The 14,933-nt window shown below is 41.4% G+C and overlaps 1 protein-coding gene across 1 annotated transcript in view; it reads right to left on the bottom strand.

Moving 5' to 3' along the window:
• The window catches only part of SMAD1 (SMAD family member 1), a 69,875-nt gene extending 55,230 nt beyond the window's left edge, over window positions 1-14,645 (bottom strand). The window contains exon 1 of the mRNA XM_006114681.4: window positions 14,481-14,645. The gene's annotated coding sequence lies outside the window, so the exon portion shown is untranslated. The remainder of the gene's footprint in view (window positions 1-14,480) is intronic.
• Between the last annotated feature and the right edge of the window lie 288 nt (window positions 14,646-14,933).

Raw genomic sequence — 14,933 nt, 5'->3', positions numbered from 1 at the left:
AAAATAGAGACTTAGTAATCACTGCCACCAACGAATGATACAGCAAAGGTCCATGAACCTTGTATGTGCACCTCCTTTTTAAACACAAAAGGAAGGGCATGGGCTATATTTGAGGAATAAAACAGAACTAGAAAATTGAAAGAATGATGCCAAAACAGCTAATACACCCTAACATCAAGGTATATACACACACAATTGCTAGCCCACTGTTTTCCACCGTCGGACAATAAGGACTTGGAGGGTTTTGCTCCAAAGGATAGAGGCGCTGATATACAAACAGAAGATAACTGATCACTCTGCAATGGGATCATTTTAAAGGAAATGTAAAAACATGCCATTACTATGCCTACAGGATATATAGATCTTTTACAGTAAAAGGAAACTGTTACAATATATATTCTCCTGGTCTTCAGATTGCTTTTGTGGGTTATTTTGTTTATGCTCTACAGCAGGAATCAAGGCAAGTGAAAGTCACTAGGTATCATTTTCTTATCTGAGCTTCTCCATTATTAATGTGCCCTATGTTATTCTAAACCAAGAAATATTACTTGGGGTACTGGGCGTGCTTTCGCTTTCTTCACACTAATTGACAGAGCAGACAATCACTTTTTTCCTCCAGGACAGTTGCAGAATTTCAGCAAGCTCCATTAATTTATTAGTTACTGGCCCATAGAAAGCTAAGGCAAGAACTTGAACTGCATGAATTTTGGGTAACTGGTCATATCAATGTGTTTTCTACCTCCCACCACAAAATGCTTACAACTTGTGTAAACTGTATAGAGATGTTCTATGGCTCCTTAAAGACTAAAGGTACGTCTACATAGCAACATTATTTCAAAGTAACTTAGTCCATGTCCACATAGAAGGCAGTTATTTTGAAATAATGTCGAACTACTGTCAAGCTGGAGGACTTATTACTCTGACTCCTGTAACTCTCATTGTACGAGGAGTAAGGGAAGTCAGAGGAAGAGTGCTCTATTACGAAATAAGTCCTGTGTAGACTAGGGATGTTAAGGACTAGTTGACTAGTCGCTCTCCCCCCCCCCCCCGCAGACTCTCAGAGGAAGCAAGGGAGAGAAAAGAGGGGGGTATTTCCAAATGGCAGCACCGCACAGAGCCTGAGGTCAGCTGCTCTGTGCGACGCTGCAGCTTTGAAATGCCATGGGGAACCTGGCATCAGGCTCTTCCCGCATTTCAAAGCGGCAGCACCGCTTGGAGCCCGGGATCAGCTGGGAACTTCCCAGCTGACCCCAGGCTCCATACAGTGCTGCCAATTTGAAATGCTGCCACAGTATTTCAAAGCAGCAGCGTCGCATGGAGCCCCGCATTAGCGAAGGAGTCCCCAGTTGACTCAAGGCTTTGGCGCTTTCACCTTTGAAGTGTAGCAATAGCCCTACGGCTGTTGCTACACATCAAAGTTGGAGGTGCCCTATAAACTAATCGAACAGTCAATTTGAATAGTCAATGCATTTTTGCATTGAGTATTCGATTAGTTGATTACCAGATACTTAACATCCTTAGTGTAGACACACTCCCAATTTTGAAGTGAGCTGTGCAATTTATGTAACCTAATTTCCATTGCTTATTTCAAGTTAAGCCTTGCTGTGTACACACCCCCTAAGAGATTTATTTGGGCATAAGCTTTTGCAGGTCAAAACCACATTGTCAGATGCATGGATTCCTTGCAATTTGAAGCCTGTGGTAGTGACAGACTAACAAACAAGTGTGGCAGCAGGACCAGATCATATAAGAAAACTAACTCCTGGAGCACATGTAGTGTCTTCTTTAGTTGCTGTGTTTTCAGCAAAAGGACAGAAAGCTTGATCGATCATTTAGACAAAAAACCAAGAACTCCTTAAGAAAGAACTTCAGGTGAGGTGTTAGTACTATCTTGTTCCTATGGAAAGCTGTAATTGAAGTCTGGCCATAAGGCATATGAAACTTGCTCACTCAGTTTCTTGGCTAAGTCACAGCCACCAACAAAATCAACTTCAGAGTGAGGTCATGTATGGAACATTCCAAGACAAACCCAATTCAGGTCCCAGGGTACTCTGACGTAAAAAGTTCCTCAACGGACTTTAATGCCATGGGATAAGAAATAAACAAACACCTAAACAACAAATGGCAAGATGAAATTGCTGGGAGACTAACTACAGCTGAGTGGAACTGCAACCTACTTCAAGCCTAACCGGTAGTCAAGGGGCTTTGGTACTTGGCCACCTGTATTGAGTGTCTCTTCCACAACTATGTCCATCTAATAGATATTTCCCTACTCTGGAAAAAAATTTTGTGGACCTGGAGGGAGCAGACCCAAATTGTGGTTACTCAGACAATCACCAGCTGCACTGTCAGATGCAGCGACTCCTGGTCTGGACATAGTATCAGGCGGTAATGCTGTGAGATTGGGTCCGGACAGCCCAGTAGATGATTGGTAGTTGAATGGATCTTTAAGAGATCCAGGAGCAGAAACTGCCTTGGCCAGTATAGGGGCAAAGAGGATGACAATTGCCTTCTCTCTGCTGATTAGGGATGTTCTAATGCAGTTTCTTATGTAAATATGTAACCGTTGAATTTTCTAGCAGTTACACATAGGAAGAAGGTAGGTGGGAGCCAATGCTCACGGGAAGCCAGCTCTCCCACCAGCTCCCATTTCCCTGCCCTCCACTGTATCAGGCGGGATTTGGAGTGCAGGAGGAGGTTCTGACAAGAGGCTGGGGGCTGAGGTGTGGGAAACAGTGTGAGGTGTAGGCTCTGGCCAGGAAGTACTTACCACCGGCAGCTGTCAGCCAACAACACAGCAAGGCTCAGGCAGGCTGCCTGCATACCATGGCTCCATGCCATTCCCGAAAATGGCCGGCTGCGGCTGCTGCTAGTATGTCCCTCGGGATGAGGGTGACAGAGGCTGGAGCTGGCATCAGCTGAAGGAAGGGAGGTGGGATGGGTCCCAGTCTCCTAATGAATAAGGCATCAGCCTCCAGAGGCTGGGAATGTGGGTTTGAATCCTATTGAGGCTGTGAGGATGGTGCTATGGGTCATGGGGCAATTCATGAAGCCACCTCTCACCCTGCCAGGAGCACACAGAGACGTCAGTCATTTCCAGATGTAGCCAGAGATCATGATGGGGAGGCCAAAGAACCACATGCTGCTCTGGAGCCACAAGTTGCTGATCTCTGTAAATTACCAGGAATCATGGTGGGCTGGACAGAAGTGTTAGACAGACCGGATCCTGTCTGTGGGCCGTATTTTGCCAACTCCTGGTCTAATCCAACAATTCATTAGGATAGTAACCATACTGGTTACCTTGTAACTACATCCACCCAAAAACACACATAGCTACTTTAAAATACAAGTAGACATTTTTCTAACCACTGACAATTACCTTCTGTAACACTTAAACGGCACAAATTTTTGTAGAATGACTGTTACAATAAGATAGCAATGCAATTGTGTGTGTAAACAAAAATGTTTTAGTCATCAAAACACATGGTTCACATTGATATTTAATAATTATAGGGAACCATGAAATGATGCACAGTATGCCACTGCCATCCACTGACATGTAAAGATGAATTCAATCTATATAAAGAAAAATGGGAAGGGGAGCCATTTAAAAAAAAAATCTCAGGTTCTCTTCTCTTGCACAGCTAGAAACTCTGGCATACTCAGGATTATAACAAGGTCTCCCTCCCAGCAAATGGAGGTGTAAAAAAAATAATATTCTTTTTTAAACTGGCAGTACTCAAATGCCCCACTTGTGTTAGGAGATACTACTGTACTTGTATTAGGGGACACTTCCTTTTTTTATAATTTTGCAATGGTAAAATCTTTAAGACAAATGTCAACAAAGCACAAAATATTTAATCAATTTGAGGTCATTTTTAGAGATACACAGCACAAGAAGTTACTTTAAAAAGATGACCTAAAAAGCGAAAGCGATTGCTTCCTAAATTTCTTTATGAGAAAAATTTCAGAAGGACTTGAAAAAGGAAGGAGATGCTTTATCTTTTCCCTGTACTGTGCTGTACTTGACAGTCATTAGCTGAGAGTAGTAGATCTTCAAATGTCTTACTCCTCCCTCTTTCCTTTATTAGGAGACATTTGTAGTAAAGTCAGCCTTTGGTTTTAAGAGGATTCCTAATTAGATTCTTAGAAATGCTGCTAACAACATTCAAAATTAGCTTCCCCGCTTTTTTTAAAGTAGCAAGAGAAAAGCTTTTCTAACATATCACAAACCAAATACATTTAACAATATTATTTTGAAAAGAGTAAGTATGTACTATCTTAGTCCAGGTCCTGCCATGGAAGGCTTTGCCAGTTAGTATTCTAGCATGAATGAAATTTATCCCGGCAGAACTGCACTTTTACCAGTATATCAGTTCAATTTAGGCTCTGTCTACATTGTGCTTTCATCAATGTGATTTTTGTAGCACAGAGGTGTGGGGGCAAAAAAATATACAATCACGCTGATAAAAACAAGGCATGTGGACAGCATTTAGTCAGTGGGAGACAGCTCTCAGTGACAAGGATACTGCTCCTCATTCAGGGTGGTTTTATTGCTGCCAGGAGATAGCTCTCCTGGTTACAAAGAGGAACTACACTGTGCACCTTGTAGTGGCGAGGTTGCAGCAACACAGCCATGTTGCTGTAACACGTGCAATGCAAACATAGCTGTGCCAACAGAAGTCTGCAATATTGGCCTGGCCTGAATTGATGTTTTAAGGAGCTGCAGTACTCCCTACTGAAATCTTCATCTCTGACAAAAAAAGAATCCCTGTAACTGTCTTGTCAGTAACTTACCTGGTATCCAGGTACAGAGTGATAGCAGCAGCACCCTGATCACAGATAATACTACAGCATGAAATAGGCTCCAGGCTCACCTATTAACAATTAAACACTTACTAGTGAGTGTATGTGAGCACTTGGATAACTGAAGATACAAGTAGAAGGAAGAGGAAGCCAGGGGGAAACTTTCCACAATGTTAAGTCTGGCAGAAGAAATGATGTTCATAATGAAATATTGCTAACCACAGAACTTGCACAACTAGATATAAACACTGTAATAGTAGGAATGCTGGTGCATATAGAGAAAGCAGGCAACAAACTGGCAAAGGGTAATGCAAGTCATGAATAAGTTGACCTAGGAATCTTCTTACCAAACTGACACTTAGAGAACACCCAATAAAAAATGAGCTAAGGAAGGAACAACAAGAACTGTGGGCATATAAAACAAAGGGGGAGGGGAATGAGGAATTCTGAGTAGCATGCCCTATCTTTGACTATGTTTACAGAATCAAAGACTCTAAGAGTAAGAACGAAGTGACTATTTAGATTAATAGTAATTTATTTTTAACAACATGCAGAAAAATAAACTGACACACATATAAAGGCCCCGGAAGTGACAAATCCTTTTGAATTGAAGAGACCAAACCAATCATAGAAGGCATTTATATAGAAAAGTAAGAAGCTTTAGAGTAACAGTTTTCTTTGCAACACTGATCAAAGATACACAAAAAAATAGGGCCCAACAAGAAAAGCTCTTTTGCAATTCTTTACAAACACCAGGAAATGGAGGAAAACCTAAGTAATGAAAATGATACAAGAGAACAGTGCACAGGGCAGTCAGACTTCAAACCTAATGCCTGTGTTATGTTGCACGTGTGAGAAAAAAGTGGAGGTATACAAAGTACACACAGCGAAAGGAAAATAGCCTGGGTGTGTTTATGACCATGAGATGGCAGAAACAAACTAGACAACAGGGTAAAAGAGAGCACCTTGTGATACCAAGACAAGGATTTATTTAAGTAAATGCAGGCACCAGTGCTTTACCTTGTACGGCATTCCAGCCCCATGTGTACATCCTTGTCTTTTGTTCCTTGGCCAACTGTTTCTCTCAACCAGAGACAAACTTTGCCCAAGCTGTTTTTGAATAATGGAAGAGTTTAGCAAACACTTGAACCCTAAGCTACCATTGTTTTGTGCTGTGGGTTACTAAAGGTCAAACTTTAAGTGAGCTCTCACCTATCTGTCCACAAAGCATGCTTCAAGGCTTGAAACTGTAATATCTATATCAAATATTTCAAAGGAGGCTTTTCTGAAAAAAAAAAAATCTCATGCTAGAAGTCTAACTATAACTTAAACTTTAAAGGCAATACAAACAAATCTTTCCCCAGCCATAATAAAGGGCCTATTATTGAGGATGCTATGCTGCAAAACCAGCAATGGGCAAAAAATGCAAACCAGAAAGATGCAGTTGCTGATAGGGTAGCCTACAAGTAGCTAGGTTTCCTGAGGTATTCAATAAGGTCAAAATTTACCCCTCAAAGAAAAATGTACATTTCTTCATGTATTCACTAGGTCTTTGTTCTACATTAGTTCTACTAAATAATTCACTGATACAGTAATATCCTCTATAACTAAGGGTATTCAAATGCGTTTATTGAGGTAATTTATTGAGCTTTAAAGGAGGCTCCTGTGGAGCCACCACCCTCCCTGCTCTGGTACCTGATACAGAGGCAGCAGCCAGGGAACAGTGGGGGAGGGAAACCACTGTGTGTAACCGTGAAGGTTAGCCATTTACCCCATCACGTCCCTACTGTGAACCAACGTAGGTCCCATCACCACTAGCACAAAGCCAGAGGTCTAGCGATCAGAGGAGACTGCAAATCAGGAAACCCTCATCTGATATAAACTGACAGACTTCAATAATACTGATCCTATGATAGAGCTGGCTACACAACTCTGATTTTAAAATTGACTTCACTGTTGGCCTTGAATCCAGTAAGAAAGTTTCTCCATTACCTTTCCACCTCCTACAACAGAATCACAATATAGAAACCAAAGCATGCTATCAAATACAAAACCTTAATGCTCATTGTGTATCAAAAGCAGTAGGACCTGAAGACCTTAAAATAACAGATGTATTCAGTGAGAAACCCCACAATTTAGATATTTTGTCCCATTAACAATTTAAGAATTACAACTGGTTTACTCAAGTGTGTTACTCTGGACAGAATTCTCACAAGAACAGGTTCCCTTGAATTTTCTGATTCCTGGTTTTGATCAAGCCCTTCACATTATTTGGTTTCTTTCCAAAATGAGGAAGCATAGGAAAAAAAATAACCACAACTTCTTCAGGCCTTAAAAGTTAATCGGACTTGCTCACTCCATCTCTCCACTCTTCTATGTTCTCAATGTATCTCCTAAACAACTTCTTTGCTTAAGGGAGCAAAGCTATGTACCACCAGTTTTGCCTCCTTTCATCATACATCCCCTAGAAAGAAACCTTTGTTTTCCAACTGTCCTACCACACTACCACTTTGTGAGCAACTGAAGAACCAAACAAGAGAGAGGCTATCACATTCTACCTGTAATTGCACTACTTGAGAGAAAGTTTTAAAAATCTACACACTCTCCACACTAAACTACATTTCAATTAAAAAAGCTACAGAAGTGACAAGAATGTATACAAACTTAGAAACATCAATCAAGTCTTCATTCTCAAGAGCAGGAGTGGGTAAAATACAGCTCTTGATTCAAGTCTGGCCCACCAACCAGCAGAGTCTCAAGCAGGCTCCAGCAGTTGGGGCCATGTGCATCTCTGTGTACCTCCCCCCTCTCCCCTTGCATAATCTTGAAGGTTCCATTGGTCAGTTTCTGGCCAATGGAAACTGCCTGGATCATGCCTGTGGTACAAACAATGCACAGAAGACTCTCCTCCCCAGCAATGGGCATGTAGAGAACACATGGCCCCTATAGACTGCCACTACATTTAAAATGCAGAGGTCCTGGACAGGCGTGAGCTCGAACTGCTCAGTCCTGGCTTATGCCAGATCCAGAAGCCCCATGTCTGTGGAGCTAGCAGAGGCTGCTTCATGACAGCCTCCCAATCCCCTTCCCCCACTGCTACCTCTGATAGAAGCAGCAGGAGAGAGGGGATGCAGAGATGTTGCTGGGGGAAAAACAGCTTTTAAGCTGGCTCCCCCCAAGACCAGCTCCTGTTCTCTCCCTCCTCCCCACTTGCTGCCTCTGGGAGATGGGGGGCAGCAAGTAGTCAAGTACTGGACTTCTGACTTACATCCCTAATTAGTGTAAACTCCATGTTTTAGTTAGTACTTGTACCTTGAGGTAAGGTCTAGCAGGTTGAAGCTGTACACAATAACTCTCTATTCAACCCCATTACTGAGCAAGGAGGGGAGAAACAAGTAAGACACTATCAAATTATCAAGATATATATTTTTAAATGGATACCCATTCTCAAGGTACGAATACTGTGCTGATCACCTTGTTATAACATTTTGATGACAAAACTTTCAAGCTAAAAGCTTCTGAATAATTTGGACATCTACATTAGTCAACTGTAATTCAAACTGTCTACATTAACATATTTAGACCATTACATATGTAGCCATATAGTAACAGAGCCTCTCTTCCAAGCATAAAAACATGAAATAATGCTTCAGAAATTAATGGTGAACCACATTAACAATTTACTTAAATGCCAAATCAGCAGTAATACGTGCATTTGGATAATATTGCTCTGAACAATACCTAAATATCATTTTATAAAAGGCACGTTTAAATTTTTTTCCTCTCCTTGTATTCCAGACTAGGCCATGTCTACATAAGATACTAATATACTTTAATAACTTATGTACACACATAGATCCTTCCAAAGTGAAGTAATTATTTTTATTATAGTCATTTATTTCAAAATAGTGTCCACAGAGGAAAGTGGGGGCTATTCTGGAATAGCTAAATAAGAAGTTATTCTAAAATAGATATGAGAGTCAATTTCCCTATAACATCTACAACAGAAATACAATAAATAAATTGTTTTTTTTACCACTATCTAGGATCTTCCTATTTTGCAACTGCTAGATATTTCATACACAATATTGTATACTAGACAGCCCTAGAGTTATTCCACCACAAGATTAAACTGCCATTTCCCTGGAAAGCAAGTATAGAGGTGGTGCACCAATGGCCACATTGTTACATTAAAAGATGCAAAGCCCAAAGATGCTGCTGTGCAATTAAGTATCAAGTTCAATGCTCTCTTCTATGAAGCAAAAGCTGAAGGAAGTGAGTATGTTTAGTTTGGAAAAGAAGAGATTAAGGGGGACATGATAGTCATCTTCAGATACTTGAAAGATTGCCATTAACAAAAAAGAAATGGAGAAAAAGTTGTTTTTGCCACAGAGAGCAGGACAAGCAGCAATGGGTTCAAGCTACAGCATTACAGATTTAGATTAAAGCTCAGGAAAAACTTTCTAACTGTGAGAACACTAGGACAATGGAACAGATTGGTTAGGAAGGTTATGGAGGCTTCTTCATTGGAGATTTTCAAAGGAAGCTGGGTCTGACTTGGCTGGATGCAGGATTTGTTTTCTCTAAACCATTACAGTCCCCTCTAACCCTTTGTTTCCACAAAAAGATTAGTTAAGAGAACCACACTTCCTGACAAGCCTTTGATCCAATTCAATTTTTGGGCACATTCAGGGTAAACAGAAATGTGCAAAAAACTGAAGTCACACTGTGGATAAATCTACACTGGGTCTGGGAGTACATCTCCCAGGACAGGTCCATAGACTTGCGCTAGCAAAGCTCACACAAGCTCATTAAAAATATCTGGGCAGACATTTCAGCTAGGGCTCAAGCTCAGCTTTTCAAGCTGCCCCTCCACAAGGCTGGAACACACAAAATCTACTAGGCTGGGCCTCCCTAGGCTCTGATGTGAGCAAGTGTCTTTCTCCTTCTCACTCAGGGGCTCATGTCAGTGAGGGGGGTTGTTGTTTATTTTTGCTTCTCATTTGTGCATGGCCCCCTGATTTTTTGTGGGTCAGTGGCTCCTGAACCAAAAAAGGTTCCCCACCCCTGCTTTATGCAAATGAACATGCGTTCTCCAATGAGAGTGTAGATTTCCGTCGTCAGCCATCAGCAGTAAAATTCTGTCCCTCTTCCTTCTCCATACTTTACCCTACCAGGGACTATTATCTATCTTTAAAGACTGAGTCCTGATCATATCAACACAAGAAGTGTGCATAAACTACTTCCATCTGGGGTGTAATTTAGTTTTACCAATATGTACAACCTCTTATGTTAGTACATTATTATATCAATAATAAGGTGCCTAGGCCCCTTCCCATGCAGTATACCTCTATACCAGTGGTCCCCAACGCCGTGCCCACTGGGGCATTTGTGGGCGCCCGCCGACAACCTGGGCCGGCCGGCACACTGCTGGCCCCAGGCACGCGGCGGCGCCGACCCCAGGCCCACGGTGCTCGGGCGGCCCCGGCCCTGGCGCACATGCCAGCGCTGGGTGCAAGGGCATGCCCGCCCCTGGCGTACCCCCCGGGCTCCCGGCACGTGAATGGCCCCGCCCCTCGGGCACCCAGGAGCCTCTAAAGGTTGGGGACCACTGCTCTATACCATCATAACTGTGTATACTGTACACCAGGAAGGTTATATTGTTGTAATTTGTGTGTGTAGATGAGCCCTAAGCCATTGGCATCTTAACAAAACATGCTTGACAAACTAAAGTTTTAGTTTTTAAAACTTACTTTGGCTTGAAAAAAAACAAAACTTTTAGAAGATTTTCTGGATCCTTGCTCATGAACTTCTTTCTAAAGAACTGGTGGCTCCAATTACTTCAGATGTCCTTATACACATATAGAAGAAAAAGGGCTACCTGAATATTAGTATTCAAAATAGTTCAGCAAGAATTTGAATGGAAATACACAGCATAACTGGGTAAATTGGTCATAAGAGAAAAAAACCAAACCACAAATAAAAAGAACATTAGAAGAATCACTTCATTAACCACAAGGCAGTCTTTGTGACCTCATGTCCATTTTCACAGGTTTTATAGTCCTCCTTTCAATAAGATCATTTCATTAGTCTGTTTCACCACAGCACAAGAGAGTTCCTTATTCACATTTTACACATATTTCTCTAAAAATGGGCTTCAACGCTTTACTACTTGGAAAGCAGCTTACCTAAACGGCATCTTGTTCTGATCTGACTGAACTTGTAGGCTCTTCAATCTTCCAGTAATATTCTATTGATTTTCTAGTGCTTTCCATAACCTCTCACAAATCCCACAAATCCATTCTAATCTGTAGTCATCACAGATAACTACAGCTGGATGAAAAAACCCAAACAAACCCCACAACCCTACTTTCTCTTAATTAGCAGAGATCATACATGAGCCAGTGGTGATTCCACACAAGTCAAACTAGACAGCAACAATTAAGTCTACCACCATCAAAATACCAACCATTAACATAAGACACTGGACGGATACTAGAAAGGATACAGGCAAGAGCCACAAGCAGGATTTGACCATGTGTGCATTGTGAAGCTTTTACTATCAGTACAAACAGCAAGAAGATTTAAGATGTTTAACGTACAAAACAGTTTATTACATCAGAATGTAGCATGCTTCAGAGAAACTATTTACAGGAAAAAAAAGTCTGTGTTTTTTAAATCAGTTGCCTACACTAGTGGAAGTAGTGAGCTAATGACAAGCAGGATTTAAAATTACAGTCAGTTTTAAAATAGGTCTGGTCATATAGCTCAACATCTGACCAAGACACAGTATACCACTCAGTTCTACAGAGACATTTCAACAGATATGCTCAGAGTCACTACTTCTGATAAAGATCACTAGTAGACTGGAAAAAGTGTTAAACTGTTTGCCTGCTTTCATCACTTTGCTGTTGTATTGTGAAGTAAAGCCTGATCATATTTGAACCTCAAACTGTATATAATTCAGCGTTTCCTCCAATCCAATAAGAGATATGGTCATTCCCCATTTCAGGTGCTAGTGACTGTGGAAAAGTGGTTAATCAGGACACATTTGTGCTTCAAAATTTCAATTTTGATTTCTATTCGGTGTTTTAAGTTACACATATAGTGCTCTTTAACTTCTCCAGCACCCATTTTTGAAGCATAACACCACACCACACATGGTTGCTTTGGTGCCCCCATAATGTGGTTTAATTATGATGACTGAACTAATAGGCTCACATCACAGACTTTTACAGGTTGACCCCATGTCATTCTGATGTATCATTTTGCACCAGTTCAGTGCTGTAAATCAATTTAAGATCTCCAGCAGGCTGAAAAGGCTGGTAATGATGCTTTCTCTGCAGTCCCTGAGGACTGCACATTATACACAACTTACATTATTTATAAAGCTGAGATGATGCCTCCATTAGCCTTGTAAGACTACAGAAGTGAAGGCTTTTATGTACACACACAACTTGAACTAGAATATGACAACATCCCAACTTATTACTCAGATGTTTTTTAAAACATGGCTTCAAAATTTCAGTATTTAACTTGCACACGTAGAGAGGCTTCGAATTTAAGGAGAGTCTGTAAAAATCATTCCAGTAATTACGAACTGGAGCAGCAATGTTATCACCTGTCTCTATGTTTCATCCCTTTATTTACTAGTTTGAATTGAACACTAATTTACCATCAACTCTCAAAGATGTGAATTGATAGCCACTACTTACACAGAAACTGCTTATCTAGTTTCTTTTCTCTATGCTATTGGATCAGACGACCTTAAAAAAAATACATAAAATGAAAAGTAGACAATAGCATAAAGAAAAAAAGTGTATTTGATTACATATCAATGAAATGGAGGGGGTCAAAATAAAGCAAGGACAAATCCCCATCCTTAGAGTAACCTGATCTTTCCTTGAACTGATCCTTATAGGTTCCTGGATCACCCACCTCCAAAGAAATCTCTGTCAAGATCCTAGTTACAGTGTGAAATTAACTACAAATGAGAGACTGAACAGCCACACAGGAATATCAAATTAATTGGTTAAGTATTTTTCATCTAAAAATTAAAAAAAAAAACTAAAGTCAGCCACTGTAAAGAAATGACAAAAAATGAAGTATTTAGTATTTATAAAAGGTGTAATGAGAATCTTCTACCAACTGCCCAGCACAGAACTCCTATACAGATTGATATTTTTATGTTGCAAGTTGGAACTGGAAGCAAGCCTTCAATACATCTAATGCAGTCATAGACAAGATTAAAATCAGTTTTAACAGCAAGTTTCTTTACAGATTTACTCTCCTTGTTTCACACACTGCATGAAGACATAAAGAAAAGTGGTCTTTCCGGGTTGTTATACTCAGTTCGAAGTTTCATGTTGTGTAATGTACAAAAATCACACACAAGCTAAGTCTTACATACATGGAAGTAGTCAGAGGAGGCAAGGGATGCCAGGTTTTACATGCAGACCTGTCAAACATACCCTTTTACCTAAAATGCTCCATCTGCCAAAAATAAGGATGGATAGGTTTGTTTTTATTTGAAATAATGAAAAAAGGAAAATTAGATGTTTCTGACCATTAAATGCTCCACCCAAGAAAAGCAGAATTGCACCTATTCCATGATGCATTGGTTATTTTTCATAAATATACATACACAAAAAACCCTCTTCCTAAAAGTAAACTATAAATAAGCATACATTCTATGAGCAAACTGCAAAACCAGCCTGCACATCTTCTGTAATTAGATTAACTACTAACAAAAGGACAAATACTACAGTTCTTAATCAAAACTCGGATTGTCTTCATTAAAAACATTAGGGTCTGGCCCAGCTACTTTAAAAAGCACAACTGAACACTTGTACACCGGCATATCGTAGTAAAATTTAAAGATACATATGTAGCTGGATAATCTCATCCTGTCAAACTATAAGTAAATTGAAAATCACGTAGAAGAAAAATCACATGCAGTGAAACCGCTTAATAATCAGAAGAATTTTAAGTGAACTTTCCTTGACCTCTAAACAAATCTTGTTGCAAAAAGTTAAATCCATTAGGAGGAACAAAGACTTGGATTAGCCAAGTCATTAGAGAAATGCCTTCCTCAAATAAAAACAAAGGGCATTTGCCTTGTGTTAGCCAAAGCTTTTCAGAAACTGTTGCAAGTTTCTCCCACTTGGCTTTGAACACAATGGAGCCAGGACAAAAGTCTGAAGCAGCAGGATTTTCTAATGAGAAGGGGAAAAAAGGGAGAGAGGAAGAGGGAAGGAGAGAGCTTTTGGTAGGGCTATTTTCTCTTCCTCCAGTCCAACAAAGAAACTCCCCAGAAACTTTAAACCAAACAAGGCAGCAAAGCAGAAAGCAAAGAAGTCACAGGTTTCTCTCCGGGCTCCCGCAGAGACGCCATCATGCTGGAGAAAAGCCCCTGTCCCCCCCGCAAAAAAAAATCCGTCCCTCCTTGCTCCGTGGTGAAAAGCAGCCCCGACCTGAGCCAGAGACTGGGAATAGCCCGGGGGTGGGGGAAACAAGGCAAAGCGCAGCCACCATTCAAACCACTTCCCTGGCTGCAGCAAGCCCTGCCCGGCCTGGGCCAGCCAGCAAGCCCTAGGACGCGGCGGCGGGGGAAGAAGGGTCCCCGCCCAGGCAGCGGCTTGGGAGAAACCGGCAAAGAAACGCGAAGTTGTTACCGGCGGCGGAGCGGGAAGAAGAGGCGCTGCTGCTGCTGCTGCTCTTACGGTTCCAGCCGCCAGGCAGCCCCGCACTCGCTCTGCCTCTGCGCCTGGATTGATCTGGTCTCACTGGCGTCAGGCAGTCGGAGCCGCCCAGCCTCCACTTACCCCACTGCCAATATAACACACACACCAGCCGGGCGAGGGATCCTCTCCAAATTCCCACCCCCGCCAGCAGCTGCAGCTGCCTTGGGGCCCCTCTGGGTCGTGCTCCTCCTGCATGGCTGGATTAATTTGGTGTGTTAGGAACCGGCTCCTAGGGTTCCGAAATCCGGAACGTGGCTTCTTAAAAAGCACGGGTTAAAAAAAAGTCATATATTTGTGCTACTCTTTTATTTTCCATCGAGGTCTTATGGGTACACACACTTGCTAGTTTTCACATGTCCCCCTGCACACAGGAAGGCTGGTAAC

This window comes from Pelodiscus sinensis, chromosome 5 (genome assembly GCF_049634645.1).
Source record: "Pelodiscus sinensis isolate JC-2024 chromosome 5, ASM4963464v1, whole genome shotgun sequence".
Lineage (NCBI taxonomy): Eukaryota > Metazoa > Chordata > Testudines > Trionychidae > Pelodiscus > Pelodiscus sinensis.
The sequence above is the reverse complement of the archived record's forward strand: the minus strand, read 5'-3'. Positions and strand labels throughout refer to the sequence as shown.